This window comes from Schistocerca cancellata, chromosome 6 (genome assembly GCF_023864275.1).
Source record: "Schistocerca cancellata isolate TAMUIC-IGC-003103 chromosome 6, iqSchCanc2.1, whole genome shotgun sequence".
Classification (NCBI taxonomy): domain Eukaryota; kingdom Metazoa; phylum Arthropoda; class Insecta; order Orthoptera; family Acrididae; genus Schistocerca; species Schistocerca cancellata.
The window spans coordinates 712471373-712485294 of record NC_064631.1 but is presented as its reverse complement, the minus strand read 5'-3'; the positions used below and the strand labels follow the sequence as shown (position 1 = coordinate 712485294).

Below are 13922 nucleotides of genomic sequence, written 5' to 3'. Positions count from 1 at the left end.
GCAGCCACGGTCTCCGAGCTGACAGTCCAACGTCGTCGAACTGTTCGTGCAGATAGTTGTCGTCTTGCAAACGTCCCCATCTGTTGACTCAGGGATCCAGACGTGGCTGCACGATCCGTTACAGCCATGCGGATAAGATGCCTGTCACCTAGACTGCTAGTGCTACGAGGCCGTTGGGATCCAGCACGGCGTTCCGTATTACCCTCCTGAACCCACCAATTCCATAGTCTGCTAACAGTCATTGGATCGCGACCAACGCGAGCAGCAGTGTCGCGATACGATAAACCGCAATCGCCACAGGCTACAATCCGACCTTTATCAATGTCGGAAACGTGATGGTACGCATTTCTCCTACTTATCCGTCCGCGGTGGTCTCGCGGTTCTAGGCGCGCAGTCCGGAACCGTGCGACTGCTACGGTCGCACGTTCGAATCCTGCCTCGGGCATGGATGTGTGTGATGTCCTTAGGTTAGTTAGGTTTAAGTATTTCTAAATTCTAGGGGACTGATGACCACAGCTGTTAAGTCCCATAGTGCTCAGAGCCATTTTGAACCATTTTTTTTTTCTCCTACTTACACGGGGCGTCACAACAACGTTTCACCAGGCAACGCCGGTCAACTGCTGTTTGTGTATAAGAAATTAGTTGGAAACGTTCCTCGTATCAGCACGTTGTAGGTGTCGCCACCGGCGCCAACCTTGTGCGAATGCTCTGAAAAGCTAATCATTTGCATATCACAGCATCTTCTTTCTGTCGGTTAAATTTCGCGTCTGTAGTACGTCTTCTTCGTGGTGTAGCAATTTTAATGGCCAATAGTGTAGTGTACTGTTGCCCAATATTTTAAACAGAATCGTGCGCATTTTGACACATGAGAAGCGGAGCGCACAACTGGCCAGCAGAGCAGTTCCTGCTGCGCCTACCGGAGTGCGAGCGCTGCCGCGTGCGAAGCGACGCCCACGTGGCGGAGGCCGGCTTATCTGGTGCGCTTTACGAGGCGGCGGTGCCCTCTCAGGCGGCCTGCCTGCCGCTGCCCACGCCGCCGTCAGGAAGGCGGGGCGCGGCTGGAGGGACGGCCAGGTGGCCGCGGTAGCTTGCACAAGCACGGGCGCGCGCTGCGCCGCAGATCCGGCGCCGATACGCCTGGCCGAGCGAGTGCGGGCGTAGCTGGGAGGTCGTACCTGCCTGGCTGCCGCCGGCGTCTCCCCAGGTAACGACGGCGCACGGATGAAAGGGCGAAAACCAACAAGCTGGGGCGTCCAGCGTGGCACGGTGAAGATCCATCATTGCGTATTTATCTACTCATTTCCTAGCCGTCAGACTTCTCACTTCCACCGCTACGGTCGCAGGTTCGAATCCTGCCTCGGGCATGGATGTGTGTGATGTCCTTAGGTTAGTTAGGTTTAAGTAGCTCTAAGTTCTAGGGGACTGATGACCTTAGAAGTTAAGTCCCATAGTGCTCAGAGCCATTTGAACCATTTTTTTTCTCACTTCCGCTCCCTTGCCAACCTCTTCATACCAGAGAAACACATACTCTCAACTTCCTCAATTATACACTACTGGCCATTAAAACTGCTACCCCACGAAGATGACGTGCTACAGACGCGAAATTTAACCGACAGGGAGAAGATGCTCTGATATGCAACTGATTAGCTTTTCACAGCATTCACACAAGATTGGCGCCGGTGGCGACACCTACAACGTAATGAGGAAAGTTTCCAACCGACTTCTCATACACAAACAGCAGTTGACCGTCCTTGCCTCGTGAAACGTTGTTGTGATGCCTCGTGTAAGGAGGAGAAATACGTACCATCACATTTCCGACTTTGATGAAGGTCGGATTGTAGCCTGTCGTGATTGCGGTTTATCGTATCGTGAAATTGCTGCTCGCGCTGGTCGAGATGCAATGGCTGTTAGCAGAATATTGAATCGGTGGGTTCAGGAGGGTAATACGGAACGCCGTGCTGGATCCCAACGGCCTGGTATCACTAGCAGTCGAGATGACACGCATCTTATCCGCATGGCTGTAACGGATCGTGCAGCCACGTCTCGATCCCTGAGTCAACAGATGGGGACGTTTGCAAGACAACAACCATCTGCACCAACAGTTCGACGAGACCATGGCTGCGGTTATCCTTGACAGTGCATCACAGACAGGAGCGCCTGCGATGGTGTACTCAACGATGAACCTGGGTGCACGAATGGCAAAACGTCACTTTTTCGGACGATTCCAGCTTCTGTTTACAGCATCATGATGGTCGCATCCGTGTTTGGCGACATCGCGGTAAACGCACATTGGTAGCGTGTATTGGCCATCGCCATACGGGCGCATCACCCGGTGTGATGGTACGGCGTGCCATTGGTTACACGTCTCGGTCACCTCTTGTTCGCATTGACGGCACTTTGAACAGTGGACGTTACATTTCAGATGTGTTAAGACACGTGGCACTACCCTTCATTCGATCCCTGCGAAACCCTACATTTCAGCACGATAATGCACGACCGCATGTTGCAGGTCATGTATGGGTCTTTCTGGATTCAGAAAATGTTTGACTGCAGCCCTGGCCAGCACATTCTCCAGATCTCTCACCATTTGAAAACGCCTGGTCAATGGTGGCCGAGCAACTGGCTCGTCACAATACTCTAGTCACTACTCTGGATGAACTGTGGTATCGTGTTGAAGCTGCATGGGCAGCTGTACCTGTACACGCCATCCAAGCTCTGTTTGACTCAATGCCCAGGCGTTTCAAGGCCGTTATTACGGCCAGAGGTGGTTGTTCTGGGTACTGATTTCTCAGGATATATGCACCCAAATTGCGTGAAAATGTAATCACATGTCAGTTGTAGTATAATATATTTGTCCAATGAATACCCGTTTATCATCTGCATTTCTTTTTGGTGTAGTAATTTTGATGGCCAGTGGTGTATGATACATATGGACTCTACACGCTCTTTTTTTCTCTCGTCACCGGAGGATTTGGAGCAGTGGTTAGCACACTTAACTCGTACTCGGAGGATGGTAGTTCAGATCCACGTCCGGCCACCCAGATCTACATTCTGCGTGATTTCCCCGATTAATGCCAGGACGGTTCCTTTGAAAGGATGCGGCCCATTTCCTTCCCCTGACCGAGCATGTGCTCCCTCTCTAATAGCACTGAACACTAATCTTTCTTCCTCTTTCTCTTCCTCTTCCAGTGACTGTCCCGCGCCTTCAGAAAACAAAATGGGACTGTATAATTTGCATCCAGGAAACAAGACAGCGTAACAGTTGACCATCAGTCATTTACATCTGACACTTACACTAGCTCAAGTTCGACACACAACAATAAGTACAGAGGCAAGGCCCAGCCCAAACCACTAAGAAACTTGAAATTTAGGGAGCGGGTTAATACTGTACTGTAGGCATCGTCTAAGAAGGGATCGTTCGAAGTTTCGCTCCTAAAGGAGTGAAATAGAGGATGAAAATTAATAACAAAATATTTCGTTATGTTGAAAAAATTTTAAAGGTAAACTTTCAAAATTGACATTTCACTTCCAGGTTAGATATGAAGAAATACGTGTTAGGGGATGAAAGTATCTGTGGAAATATCACCACAAGAACGCAAAAGGCGTGATTAACAAAAACCTTGGACTCGATCTACCACAATCGCTTTTCGATCAGAAGTCTAGTCGGGAAACACCACCCTTCTATGGCCTTAATGACCGTTTAGGTGTTGCAATTTGTGAACGACATAAATACTCGATGAAAGAAAAAAAAAGTGTGCAGTTCATACAATCTATGTGCTCGACCCAACGGACGCTAAGCTCGTACATTATAATACAGTTAACACATTAATCTTTCCTTTCGAAAAAGTGATCGTCTGACCCTACGCTATCGAAACACACAATAACAGTATGCTTTGTTCCTAGGTTCTTTGTAAAACGATGAAGAAGCAAATTAGTTACCAAAACAATCTAGAAGAACCATCTAGTAAATGTCAGTTAATTTAACTTTCTCCCAAGCATTATACTACAATTGTACTTCCTAATTTTGCAGTTAATTAACATCGACAATGAACTAGTCACAGTAAGTGTTCATGTTGCAAGTCAGTTCTGTATTATGTAATATGTAACGCAAGAGAAGAGAAATTTGTTAACAGCCAGTACAGATTTAAGTGTTAGGAAGTACAAGTCTTTTTTGTACTTCATAATTTTGCAGTTAATTAACATCGACAATGAACTAGTCACAGTAAGTTTTCATGTTGCAAGTCAGTTCTGTATTATGTAATATGTAACGCAAGAGAAGAGAAATTTGTTAACAGCGAGTACAGATTTAAGTGTTAGGAAGTCTTTTTCTGAAAGTATTTGTATGGAGTATAGCCATGTATGGAAGTGAAACGTGGACGGTAAATAGTTTAGACAAGAACAGAATAGAAGCTTCTGAAATGTGGTGCTACAGAAGAATGCTGAAGATTAGATGAGTAGATCACGTAACTAATGAGGAGGTACTGAACAGAATTTTGGAGAAGAGAAATTTGTGGCACAACTTGACTAGAAGAAGGGATCGGTTGGTAGGACATGTTCTGAGGCATCAAGGGATCATTAATTTAGTATTGGTGGGCAGCGTGGAGGGTAAAAATCGTAGAGGGAGACCAAGAGATGAATACACTAAGCAGATTCAGAAGGATGTACTTTGCAGTAGCTACTTGGAGATGAAGAAGCTTGCACAGGATATAGTTGCATGGAGAGTTGCATCAAACCATTCTCTGGACTGAATACCACAACAACAACGCAAGAGTTTAGTATCGTGCAAGAAAGAAGAAACATCGAAATACTTCATGGTACAACTGGCAACAAAAACATCAAAAATAAAGGTTATTTTGCTGTGTATCACTTTCTACTTTGACTGTTTTCAGAATTAAGTCCCCACTAAGACAGGCATGATCTTAACAGCATTAGGAAACTGAGAATGCCTCTCAGTGTGAGATCTAACAGGACCGAAGTTTCAGACGATATGTGGCGTGCGTGATGTGCGCCGAACACCGACGTACAACAGCAAAGTGATCGACTAGCCTAATTCCTTACCCGAGAAGGGTTCAACTCATCCCGTGGCCTGATATATTCCCAGGCTAAAGGGAGACCACTTTAACGTTAACGGTAGTTTCGAAGCGGAGACGTTAAAGTTCTAATTACGAGAGAACAGGTTTTTCTGCAGTAGACGTGCCGCGCGTTTCTACAACGTGAATATTAAGTTACATTTTATTAGAGAGTATTTGCATCAGTGTTAATGAATACATACTGGGTTATGGGCCGTAGTAAAACACGAATCACGAGGCAACGGTTCAGCATGGGAACGTCGAAGACCAAAAACTATTTCTATGCAGCCATTAAAGTTGTGCTGTGAATGCAACAACGTAAATGAGCCAATTTCCTAGTGGAGGCACCTACATGAAAAACGGACTCCGTTTTTTTTGGCAGTTTCTAGTTTCATCCGAAACTTGGTAATCAGTGCATTCTGTACAAAGTGTAAACTGTACGTTGCGTTCACTACTAGTATGCATTTCACCTGATTTCATGTTACGAGTTCAGAATTCTCCATTTTCCATATCCCATATACCAAGATTAGTGACAGTGTTAACAAGTCACACGGGAGCCGGCCTGTCCTGACCAAGAATTAGGTTCAGTCCCACCAATATGAAAAAAGTATAAAATTTTCCTCATAATTAGTCCTTATTATCATAGTAAGCAACGAATATGAGAAGATATTGACAAAAAGCAAACAGTCAATTGTTTTAAAGAATTGGTTTGACTTTGGAACCACTGGGAAATACGGTTTCAACCACTCATCATTTCGTGTGACACATTTGAAAGCAAATTCGCATTTACCTTCGACGCAGTCTCACATCTCAAAACTTGCATGAAATCATGGTTCCTAAAACAAATTATAGCCCTATATAACAAGCATAAATGGGCGTACATTTTGTATCAAATCCATATACAGCCCCAGTGCTTTATTTTCGAAACCACTCATAACAGCAGTAGTACAAATTCAAATTGACGTTTTATATACACTTACTTTCACTGTCAATGATCTCATCAATATGGCAACTATATGAGAAGAAGAAAGGAAGAAAAAGCCGACTGCTGCTTTGAACCCTATTCGTAGAAGTACCTCAGTGTACCACTAGGAGTCTCTGTCTTGCAACAGCATTGGTGGTTTCATGCAAATGGCAGTGGAACTAAAAAATGTTAATAAAATGGTGGTTTAAACTGAAGTTTGCCAAGTCTCTCGAAATACTACTAGCCAGCAACGAAAAGAAGCTATGAAGAACTTACCGCCAAGTCCCAACTAGTGCCGTATGTCTACTGGTACCACTCTCGACAAAACTTAGGATTAGTTTCCCGATTATCTATAAGCTGTTGGAATTTGCTATGATCCTTCCTCCAGATCCTTGAGCGTCATGCACTCCGCCTCGCCTTCCGTATACGCCTCCCGTCCTCCACGCGGATCCTCTATGATCTCATTCCTTTCCCCCATCTGCTCCTATTCCTCGAACATATCCGCATCCTCTACACCTCCCGCCGTCTTGAACCCCCTCACCCCCTGGTTGCTCCTCTCCTCTCCCATCCCCGCCCCCTGCCACGTCTTCACCGTTGTGTCCCCCCTACCCTCCATCTCTACACCCTACATCTCCTTTCCCAAGGTGGCTTCCATCAACTCCCCCTCCCGGATGATGCCCTCTCTCCCTCCATTTATCCTTCCTATCAACTCTGATCCTCACCCCCCTCCTTTCCTCCGTCCTTTCCCTGGGCTCCCTCTTCCTCCCCCCTTCCATCCTGTGTTTTCTCTCCGCCTACCCTCTCCCTATCTCCTTTCTCCCCCCCCCCCGCGTCCTTTTGTACTCCCCTCCTCTGCCTTCCCCACTCCCTGGCACGTCTGCTCAGCACCCCCCCCCCCCCTCTGATGTATCCTCATCTTCCATTGGCTCCTTTCCCCCCTCCCCCTTCACTTTTCCTCTCCTTCCCCCCTCCCTTTTTCCCGTCATCTGACCAGTTTCCCCCCAACTGCTCTTGGGTGTGGTATGTCATATTTGTGCCAATTTTTTAGTGCAGTGTTTAAGTGAGTGTTCAGCGTTGTGCGTCTTTCCACAGTGTTGCGAATAGAAATCATGCTGTCGCTGAGTGTGCTTTTTATATCTCTTGCGAACAGAAACCAGACTGTCGCCGTGTTTTTTAATTGTCTGTCTATTATTTTTCTGCTTCCTGTGTATTTTATTAACATCATCCACCCTGTGTTTTATGTTTTAAGCTCCAGAATTTTCTGCCATTTTACTTTTAAGTCACCGATTTTATCGCCAACTGTTATTATTTTTTTAATTATTTTCATCTTTTTAAAACAAATTCTGTAGGCTGAAGAGCGGCGTAATAAGCTGCTGCCAGCCCGCCCCCTTTAGAGGGAATCGAAACTCAATAAAGGAAAAAAAATGCCATGATCCTTGACCGGCGGCAGGCACATTTTATTTTAAGGCGAGGGAGAGGGAGAGGGAGAGGGAGAGGAAGACATCAAAGAAGGATGAGCAGTTCGGAATGGGGGAGGATAGAGCAGAAAATTGTCCATGTTTTCTAAAGAGGAATCGTTCTAGCTTCACCTGCAGTGATTTCCCTAAACCACAAAAGTGATCAGCGACAGTAGTACAGCGTTTCTCGGCGAGTATGTCGACCTAAGTCTACTGCCAAATCTGGTTTCTGTACGAAAACATGTGGCACCAGGCAAGGGTGAAGAGTAAAAATGTGTGAATAACAGGTGTGCGTATGTACAATCAAAACGCAAACAAACTAATAATGCACAGGCGGGACGACAAACTTTAGTACTGGACATACACCACAACTTCTGTCGGGAAAGTATTTTCAAAATTAACAGCTCATTAAGCAACTTCTTTAGATTTCTTTGGAGGTCATGTGTAGCTAAACCATAAAAAGGTGCAAATGGAAACCGACCTGCAGAAATCCACTTTCACAGTTAATCTAATTCCAGGGGAGTAATGAAAACAAAATAAAAACGCATATGTTAAAAATTTTAGGCCTAAAATAGAAAAAATAGCAACGGACTATGTAAAAATACTTTTACAGAAATAAATCGAGATCCCTGGAAGGAGAAACGCAAGTGTCGAAACATGTTTTGGTAGATACAAAAAGAGAAATACACAATGTTTCATAGACGACATAACAGAAAAAATTTAATTCTCAAATACGAAAAATCGTTAACAGAAGCTTCCAGTCCCAGCAAGATGATTATTTGTCACTCTGTTGGGACTGTAGGAACAACATGCACACATTATGCTACAGGCTACATACCGTGCGACGAAAAATATGAGCTGTGCTAAATCATACGGGAGCAGGAATTTGCGCATGGTGGTGGTGGACCTACTGCTCCATGTAGGGCTCTACACTCTTCTTGACTGCAGCTGTTCATCCAGTACCCTTTGCAACGGATAGCTTTCTCAGCCTTTACTCTGATGGTCATAGAGGTCGATAACGATTTCTGCACACGATGCAATAGTCATTACAGTCGTGGAGCACCGAAAGGAATTTCCTTATTACGTTAATAATAAAGAAAATATTAAAGGGCCTGTGTTCGATTCCAGCAAGAGGAACAAAAAATTAAGAAAGCATCTAGGTCAAGAAATAAGTAGGTTAAGCTTGGATAGATTTTGAAAAGAGGAATTTGTGAGAGTGTATAATCTATTTCAAACATGATAAGCACAAGAAAACTGAGATTTGCAGGTCAAATCATGAGGAAAACCGACAACATTTTGACTAAGAAGATATGGATCAGAAACGGGAAAGAATTCCGTAAAAGATTTCAGGAAGTATTTCGAAGCAAGTGGAGTAAGGAGAAAATTCCATCCATATATAGCAGTGCAGGGTAGATCCATCACAGGAGAATGGTGGAACATCATGGGTGGATTGACACCTGGATCAAAATTAAGATCATAAAAGGAGAGAGAAATAGGTGGAGCGAGAGTTTGAAGAGGTTTTAAGGAGAAAAAAGAGACGTACTGAACAGGTCACGCACGATCCAAAAGGGTTGAAACGATTCAAATCAATGAAGTAGTTTCTAAATTCAACTTTTTTATGTACTCCACAGTATATCTACACTTGTGACTAAGGAAGGTGAATATTATTGCCTTATTCCGAATGTAAAACACTAAATCATTCATGGACAAACCCCCGATTCAAAATTTAATCCGAAATTTGTCATTTTTTTCATGTTCAAAATATTATGGGAAGGGGAATTTGCATTAAGTGTCAGCAATTCTGAGATTTTTTTTTTCCTGACAATTGTTGTTTCACCTCCGACAATTATTTGTATACCAGAAACCCCTAAGTTCCAACATAGCGCAGATTCGAAGTTTTGCTATACACTCCTCCATAACTGAGTGTGTTAGTCTGTTCTCGGAGGAAGGCAAGCACAATCCACTTCTAATAGAATCGTGCCTAATACATCACTGTGGTTCAAGAATAATTTCTTTTCAGTCTGCAGCGGAGTGTGCGCCGATATAAAACTTCATTTAGCACTCCGTCTTCAGGCCGCGAGTGGCCTACCGGGACCATCCGACCGCCGTGTCATCCTCCGAGGAGGATGCGGATAGGAGGGGCGTGGGGTCAGCACACCGCTCTCCCGGTCGTTATGTGGTATTCTTGACCGAAGCCTCAACTTCGGTCATCACGAGGCTGAGTGCACCCCGAAAAATGGCAACAGCGCATGGCGGCTGGATGGTCATCCATCCAAGTGCCGGCCATGCCCAACAGCGCTTAACTTCGGCGATCTCACGGGAACCGGTGTATCCACTGCGGCAAGGCCGTTGCCATATAAAACTTCCTTGCAAATTAAAACTTTAAGCCCCACCGGTACTCGAATCCGGGACCTTTGCCTTTCCCGGTAAATTATTCTATCGAGTGTGCAACCAAGCACGAGATACCCCTTCTCACTGCTTTACTTGCACCAGTCCTCATCTACCTTCTAAACTTCGCAGACGTTCACATGTGAAACTTGCAAGACTAGCAGTCCTCAAAGAAAGGATATTTCGGAGACACGGCTTAGCCACATCCTGGGGGACTGTTTCCGGAATGAACTTCTTCACTCTGCAGCGGAGTGTGTGCATTCAGTTTTAATCCGTCAGGAAGTTTCAACCACTGTGGTATTCAAACCGACTTCCCCGTTGAGGACAACTTTACTGACCGAGCCACGGAAAAGCAAACGGGTACTTGTTGTGTACATAGTTCCGCGTAGTCAGCGTGTACACAACTTTCCCACTAGAGCGCGCCCCGCTAAGCACAACAGCGCAGGCGCAGCGCTCGTCCGTCTCCGCACTACGAGATGGCGCTGCCATAAAGACGGACCAAATTCTGCTTCCGCCGATCCGCGTATTAATATGTAACACAGCCAATGAGACTGCTGCTAACGTAGAACCTTCTCTCCTCGCGGATCACACTCGCGCAGTGATACCTGAACGCGCGAGGTATTATAACGAGTGTACAGACCTCCGATTGGCCAGTCTGCATTTGTCTGCACCAGTCCGTACCAGTCTGCATTTGTCTGTACCAGTCTATAGTCAAGTTTCAGTCTACGCCTAATAAGATTATCATATTCCTGTACATAGCCATGAAGAGAAATGTATAGAAACTTCAACTTTTATGGTCCTGTCTTCCTCAGTTGCGTGTAATATTACGGTATATTAATAATTTTTACTTATAGACCGTCTGACAGCAACTGAATGAAACACAATTTTAGTGCCATACGCGTTTCGGCTTTATTTTCTGCAAGGCATCATGAGTGGCCTGGAATATGTACATATGTTAGCTATTTTATTTACATTTTTGTCATTGTGCCTATAGGTTATAAACAGTTCTGGTGGTTGGTATTTCCTATTAAGTAGTAATGTTTTGAACTGTATTTACAGGTTGCGTGGACAATTTCCTACATATTACTCTCCTGTTGCATTTTTGGTGTTGTTCTTCTTCTTATAAACGCTAATTTGCGGTTTTTTTCCCCATTCCACAACACTATGCACTGAACGCTTGTTTTAAAGCGATGTTTTGGTTTCTGTTTCCTTGCAGAAAATAAAAGCGAAACGCAATGGCACTAAAATTGTGTTTTATTCAGTTGCTGTCAGACGGTCCATAAGTAAAAATTATTAATATACCGTAGTATAGAAACTTTGTCAAGTATCATAGATATGTGAGAATACGATTAACGTACCAAGACCAAAGGAACTTCAGATTGTCAATTGAAAATAGCATCCAGAATCAACTTAAGTAAGGTTTATTATTGTTATTATTTTAATAAATATGTGTGAAAATTAATCAAGTTCTGTTTAAAGTCGGTCACGGTCAGTCTGCTACTCTAAGCGTGCAAGTGGCATTTCCATCGTCTGACCTAACGGCAGAAGATAAACACGCCACAATAAGACCACGAGACGTATTGCTGACACTCGCCTACTTCGCTAGAGCGACAAGTCAAATAATCTGATGGTGTGTGTACCGAAGGTCTTACAGTACGCACACCACAGTACTCTACTAAACTGCACAATTAAATGCTGACCTGTGAACTTGCAGATCGTTAAAAACATTTCATCGAGGACCAAACTCAGAGTTTAGCTTGATAACGAGGTCTGGTGACGATTCATACAGGAAATATGTGTACGTGTACACCTTGACAGGGTTGGAATGATGTCAGGGACTGCCCACTGTGGGCTAGGTTACCGAGATTAGCTTCTAAGTTGTGGATAATCACGACGCCCGTCATGCACGCTGGCGCAGCAGTGAGAACGGGTACCAGCTGGGACGCGGGCCGAGGTCCGTCCATTTAAATGTGGGAACGCCGCAGCCGGGAGGGCAGGCAGGCTCTTTTTAAACACACGGGCTGGGGGATCCGGAATGCGGGCGCTCGGCCACGGGCATGAGGGGGTGGGACACTGGGGGGAGGGGAGGGGGAAGGGGAAGGGGCGGATGTGGACCGGTGCGCGTTCTGATGCCCCCCGGGCTGTGCGGAGGCGGCTGGGTCCGGAGATCCGGAGTCAGTTGCTGCGTCTACATGCAACACAACTTGCAGGAGACGGGAGTCTAATTCTGGAAGATGATTTTCACAGTCGTGATCGCACGTTGCCCTGTACACATTTTGCTAACCCGATGAAATATACACTACTGGCCATAAAAATTGCTACAACAAGAAGAAATGCAGATGATAAACGGGTATTCATTGGACAAATATAATATACTAGAACTGACATGTGATTACATTTTCACGCAATTTGGGTGCACAGATCCTGAGAAATCAGTACCCAGAATAACCAACTCCGGCCGTAATAACGGCGTTGATACGCCTGGGCATTGAGTCAAACAGAGCTTGGATGGCGTGTACAGGTACAGCTGCCCATGCAGCTTCAACACGATACCACAGTTCTTCAAGAATAGTGACTGGCGTATTGTGACGAGCCATTTGCTCGGTCGCCATTGACCAGACGTTTCCAATCCGTTTGAGATCTGGAGAATGTGATGGCCAGGACAGCAGTCGAACATTTTCTGTATCCACAAAGACCCGTACAGGACCTGCAACATGCGGTCGTGCATTATCCTGCTGAAATGTAGGGTTTGGCAGGAATCGACTGAAGGGTAGAGCCACGGGTCGTAACACATCTGAAATGTAACGTCCACTGTTCAAAGTGCCGTCAATGCCAACAAGAGGTGACCGAGACGTGTAACCAATGGCACCCCATGCCATCACGCCAGGTGATACACCAGTGTGGCAATACACGCTTCCAAAGTGCGTACACCGCGATGTCGCCAAACACGGATGCGACCATCATGATGCTGTAAACAGAACCTGGATTCATCCGAAAAAATGACGTTTTGCCATTCGTGCACCCAGCTTCGTCGTCGAGTACACCATCGCAGGCGCTCTTGTCTGTGATGCTGCTCAAGGGTAACCGCAGCCATGGTCTCCGAGCTGATAGTGCATGCTGCTGCAAACGTCGTCGAACTGTTCGTGCAGATGGTTGTCGTCTTGCAAACGTCCCCATCTGTTGACTCAGGGATCGAGACGTGGCTGCACGATCCGTTACAGCCGTGCGGATAAGATGCCTGTCATCTCGACTGCTAGTGATACGAGGCCGTTGGCATCCAGCACGGCGTTCCGTATCACCCTCCTGAACTCACCGATTCCATATTCTGCTAACAGTCATTGGATCTCGACCAACGCGAGCAGCAATGTCGCGATACGATAAACCGCAATCGCGATTGGCTACAATCCGACCTTTATCAATGTCGGAAACATGATGGTACGCATTTGTCCTCGTTACACGAGGCATCACAAGAACGTTTCACCAGGCAACGCCGATCGACTGCTGTTTTGTATGAGAAATCGGTTGGAAACTTTCCTCATGTCAGCACGTTGTAGGTGTCGCCACCGGCGCCAACCTTGTGTGAATGCTCTGAAAAGCTAATAATTTGCATATCACAGCATCTTCTCCTTGTCGGTTAAATTTCACGTCTGCAGCACGTCATCTTCGTGGTGTAGCAATTTTAATGGCCAGTAATGTAGTTTATCCGCAAGTCCTCCATTTCTCCCGAGCGAGGTAGCGCGTTGGTTATCACAATGGACTTGCATTCCTTATACAGGTTTTCCGCGACTACTCTGAATCGCTACAGGCAAATGCCGGGGTGCTTCCTTTGAACGAACACGGCTGACTCCCTTACCCAACCTTCCCTAATCCCCTGGGACCGATGACCTCGCTGTTTGGTCCCCTTGTCCAAATCAACCAACCAAGCTCCTCTTCCGTACATCAACATCTTACTCTTAATAGTAGCAGGAACAGGTTTTACAATCCTTTTCGTAGAGTTAAATGTTAATGACAACTACAAAAGTATAGTTTTCGCAAACAGATGCA

The 13922-nt window shown here is 45.6% G+C and overlaps 1 protein-coding gene across 2 annotated transcripts in view; it reads right to left on the bottom strand.

Annotated features, from left to right (window-relative positions):
- LOC126191402 (uncharacterized) overlaps positions 1-13922 on the bottom strand; it is a 460945-nt gene that overhangs the window by 262318 nt on the left and 184705 nt on the right. The gene's annotated exons all lie outside the window — the stretch shown is intronic.